Here is a 5453-nt window from a genome sequence, read left to right as displayed (position 1 = left end):
AAGCCAGTGGCCTGCTGTGAGCAAAGGGAAGCAGCCAGAAGGCAGCAACGTTGTAAAACATACCAGAAAGAAAGTGAGGGAAAGAGAGCTAGTGTGAAATAGTAAGTAAACGGCGGACACTTCTTCACTACCACACAGGCGTGACAAAACAGCTGTCAATGTCAATTTGTTTTTAGCATGTTGAAATGCCAATGCCAAATACTCTACTATTTGTTGAAGTGTGTGTCTTTCAGTCAAAACACTCTCCCATAACCACCTGTGTCTCACATTCAGTCGAGTTCACCTTGGGCAAACTACGGCCCGCGGGCCACATCTGGCCCGTGAGGCGTTTTAATCCGGCCCGCCGATGTTGTCCAATTTTTTCACTATTATTATTTTTTTTATCCCCAAGATGGCGCCGTCACACGGAAGCCAGTGGCAGTAGGTCTGTCCACTCTTATTTGTTTTTTTTGTGTTTTACAGCCCCTCTATCTTTTTTTAAATTACATTTTAATATTTCTTAATACATTCCTTTTTACTTTACTTTGTACTTTACACTTTTTACTTTAATGATTAGTGATGAGTATGTTAATACTTTAGTCCTTTTTTCTGTTTATGTATCATATGTACTGTTAACGGATGCACTTTTTTATCTGTATCGTATCTTGTGCTGACCCCGCCCATCTATCATTTTTTTTAAGTCAATGTGGCCACCTCTGGTCTAGTGTGTGAATCTAAAAAAACCTATTTTCTGATATTTGATGCATTGTACAAATCAGCAAAAATCGTTAAAAAACATGAACAAAATGATTTCAAAGCTTCAGAATAGAAGTCATCAAATCTTTTCAAATTTATAGTATTCTGTATTAGTATTCTACTTAACGTTATAGTACATATCTCTTCTTGCAAGCCGCTGAGCACCAAGGACTGTTTTTATTCATCAAATGTCCTTGTGTCTATAATGAATTGAACTTGTGTGAGTGTTACAAAAGAGGTTTTGTTATTATTTTTTTTCCCCAACTGGAAAGTCATCAAAGTGAGTGAAATAAAATGAAAGAGAGAAAACAGAAGGTTTTCATTGCTTCTATGTGGATATCATATTTCTGCTTCATTTTAAGAATCATTGACAGTCAAAGCAAAATCCTTGGCTTCAAACAAACCTATCAAATTAAAACAGATACACTATCAGAGTTCAGATTCTATGTAGTACATACTAAATATAACGTGATCCATAATAAATTAATGCATGAATGGGGGGAATAGGGATTGAACAAAAGAAAGTTTCTTGGAAAAAAATTCTATTGCAAAATATAATTTTTATTATTATTTTCCTTGCCATTTTGTGGTTCTGAAGCAAAACCTTTAGACCACCTGTGTCAAAGTGGCGGCCCGGGGGCCAAATCTGGCCCGCCGCATCATTTTGTGTGGCCCGGGAAAGTAAATCATGAGTGCTGACTTTCTGTTTTGGGTTCAAATTAAAATGAAGAGTTTAGATTTATTTTAAATGTCCTGATTTCCCTCCTTTAAAATCAATAATTGTCATTTTTTAATCATTTTTTTCCTGTGTTTTTAGTTCAAAAAGAATTTTGTAAAATCTAAAAATATATTAAAAAAAAAGCTAAAATAGAGATTATTTTAGAGGTATAAAAAACTGAATAGTCAGATCTTTTAATCCAGTTCTTTTAATCCATTTATTAAAAATAATTCTGAATATTATATCTAAAATGGTAAAACCAAGTTGACGTTAAAGCAGCCCGCGAACTAACCCGAATCTGACACCCTTGGTGTAAGGTATTTATTGTATTTATGGGGTTTGCTTACGCATCTATTTTATATTTCCGTTGTGTATATCTTTTTTTCCATTATTTTTGAGTATAGATGTATGTTAAATTTCCTGATTTTCCCACTTTTAAATCGATAATTGTAATTTTTTAATCATTTTTTCTGTGTTTTTAGTTAAAAAATCATTTTGTGAAATCTAAAAATATATTTAAAAAAAGCTAAAATAAACATTGTTTTAGATCTATAGGTGTATATTAATTTTCCTGATTTTCCCACTTTTAAATCAATAATTGTCATTTTTTAAATATTTTTTTACTATTTTTTAATCATTTTTCTGTTTTTAGTTCTAAAAATCATTTTGTAAAATCTAAAAATATATTTAAAAAGCTAAAATAAACATTGTTTTAGATCTATAAAAAACTGAATATTCAGGGCTTTTAATCCAGTAATTTTAATCCAATTATATTACAAAAAAATCTAAATATTATATCTAAAATGATCCATTCCACATGAAAATTGACGTTAAAGCGGCCCACGAACCAAGTCTGACACCCTTCCTTTAGGCAAAAGCTCTTATTATTATTAGAAAGTTATTTGTTCATTGAGGAAAAAACGCAATACTTTACTGACAAGAAAGGTGTTTTTTACCATGTTGGCAGTTTTTAGATATCACATTAACTCAATGGCCACGTATCCCCTTATATAACTTTTTAATGTATTTAATAAGTCTGACATTTTTCTATGTGCTCTTTTTATTAAAATTGGCCTGGAAAAAAGATTTTCTGCCAAATAATCAGTCTTATAAGTCTTAGTTGTCAAGAGCGAACAATAAACAATAGCCTAGTGTGTTGCATTCAACACGTAACAATACACTAATGAAAAGATGCAAGCATACTGTATATTCTGCCATGCATAAACACAACCACATGAGGATAATTTGAAAATCACACACATAAACACAAATACAGTGTGCCTTTCATTCAGTGCTGGATTTCAAGCATGTGGTAACATTTAAAGTTTTGTCTTAGAGACAAAGCTCAAACTGTGTATATTAAGTGTGAGAGAGATTCAAACTCTCCTCTCTTGGAAGGATAAAACTTGGGTCTTCACAAGTTCCCAAATGTGTGAACATTTCTGTACTTTGTCAGATTTTGGCAGGCATACAAAAGAAGTTCTGTTTTATAGTGTACAGTGTTCCCTCGCTTATCACGGTTAATGGGGGCCGGGACCACCCGCGATAAGTGCATTTCCGTGAAGTAGGGATTCCCCTTCAAAAATGCTTAATTTGAATTTAATTTCAAATAATTATTGTTTTTTTTTCTACCCCCCTGTATACACTACACCTTATAGAATACGGGTAGAGAGTGAAATTCGTGTTATAACAAAAAAAAACTGTAAAATATGTTGTTTCAATGTAATATTTGTATTTTTTTTCCCAAAAAATCTGCGAAGCTCTGAGTCCGCGATAGCTGAACCGCAAAGTAGGGGGGGAACACTGTATTAAGAATCCCACTCATTGCTATAACATATAAAAGCAGCTAATAATTCCAATTTCTCATTTCATTCAATAAAAGATAGATAGTAGAGACGCCACATGACAAAAATTGGTAGTGCTTCTCCAAAAGGTGCGTTTTCATGGCAAAAGACCCAAATAAGTGATAATTTTGGACTCGTAATTTGGCATTCGGACGTTATGGATACATCGCATCACCCCCAGGAGGGGATCACTTACCTCTCACTGTCTTTCACTTACCTTCAGTCAGCCAGTAGGAGGCAGATCACTGCCTAAACGTCTTTTCATGTTACCTCACCCCGAAGTTATTACACAGAAGGGATTGTGTGTCGTGCTACCGCAAGTTTAGAGTCCTGATGGATGTAGGGAAAATAACTGTCCTTAAGCCTATTTGTCCGTACTTTGAGGGACCTATAGCATCTGCCAGAGGGCAGCAGCTGGAAAAGATTGTGACCAGGGTGGTATGGGTCCCCGACAATGTTCCTGGCTCTGCTGCAGATCACTTACCTCACTGTTTCTCACTCACCTTCCGTCAGCCAATAGGAGGCAGATCACCGCCCAATGTCTTATCACCTCACCCCAAAGTCATTACACAGAAGGGATTGTGTGTCGTGTTATTGCAAGTTTACAGTCCTGATGGATGTGAGAAAAGTGATATAAGTACATAGAAAACTATTTAGTTGTCATTTCGTTAGCAAAACCATGTGACTTTATGTATCTAAATTAGATAAGCTACATTGAGATGTTAACATATATTAAAATTAGGAAGTTACTACACAGAAGGGATCGTGTGTCGTGCTACCGAAAGTTTAGAGTCCTGATGGATGTGAGAAAAGTGATATAAGCACATAGAAAAACTATTTACTTGTCATTTAGTTATCAGAACCATGTGATTTTTTTTATGTATCTAAATTAGATAAGCTACATTGAGATGTTAACACATTATAATTAGATATGAAAACGGACTTACAAGGTTATAAAACAGCTCAAATTTAATGACAATTGTGTTCAGTTCTTGACAGTGATTGTAAAAAATACCCAATAACTTAAGAAAACAACAATTATCTTTTTTTTTCTGCAGCAAGACACTTTTGGAAGTGGGTAACTTTCCAAGCTTGGCTCAGTACTTTTGCTACAAAGAATGCAGAGGTTGTTTTAACATTACAATGGCTTGGCAGGACTCTACTGTGGTGACAGACACCCACAAAACCTTCACTGCAGGATGCATCCACCAGTAAGCCTTACAATGCAGAGATTATATTAAGGAGTAAAGAAGATAAACAAATTTTATATATTAAAAAATAGGAAATGATCAAATGCCTTATCAGCACTTTCAATCCATTTGGGTATTTTGATGAAATGATGTCACAGAGTATTGAGACACCCTGGGGCTACCGTATTTTCACGACTATAAGGCGCACCGCATTATAAGGCACACCCTCAATGAATGACAGTTTTTCCATATATAAGGCGCACTGTCTATTTTGGAGAAAATGTAAGACTTTTAAGTGCGCCTTATAGTCGTGAAAATACGGTAATTGCTATTGACTTCCAGGTATGAAGCACTCACTACTTGACAGTCACCTCTAGAGCCAGCCGTTGTTGATGTTTTGGATTTTTTTGTATAAAATCTTGCAGTGGGGGAGGAGCTATATGATGAAAGATGTTGTAAACTAAGATGGCATCTGCATATTTAACAGTATTGTTTGTGTTTTTTAAATATCCGACAGTGGTGGTTTTTCGTTTTTGGTTTTCTGTTTTTTCCATATATAAGGCGCACTGGATTATAAGGCGCACCGTCTATTTTGAAGAAAATTCAAGACTTTTAAGTGCGCCTTATAGTCGTGAAAATACGGTATTTTGTATCTTTGTCTTTCAATTGCATCCTGAGATTGTCTTCACATATTGTTGCAAAAAAGGGCAATATCCTCAATGAAAAGCAAATTATGGACTGAGAATATAAAAGCTCCAATGGGAAAAATAACAGAGTCCATGTGGATACTGAAAAGTAGGCAATAAATAAGATGCACATAATAGGGATCAGTAGAATGAAAATTGTAATGCTTACTTGGCTCATATATTAACTAATTCTTTGTTTGTAGGCTCTGGTAAAGTTTGCAAATGTCATCATTTCCCATCATTGTATTTTCAAACAACACACCACACAAAGAAAAACACA

The sequence above is a fragment of the Stigmatopora nigra genome, chromosome 1 (genome assembly GCF_051989575.1).
Source record: "Stigmatopora nigra isolate UIUO_SnigA chromosome 1, RoL_Snig_1.1, whole genome shotgun sequence".
Classification (NCBI taxonomy): domain Eukaryota; kingdom Metazoa; phylum Chordata; class Actinopteri; order Syngnathiformes; family Syngnathidae; genus Stigmatopora; species Stigmatopora nigra.
Note: the sequence above shows the minus strand (reverse complement) of the source record.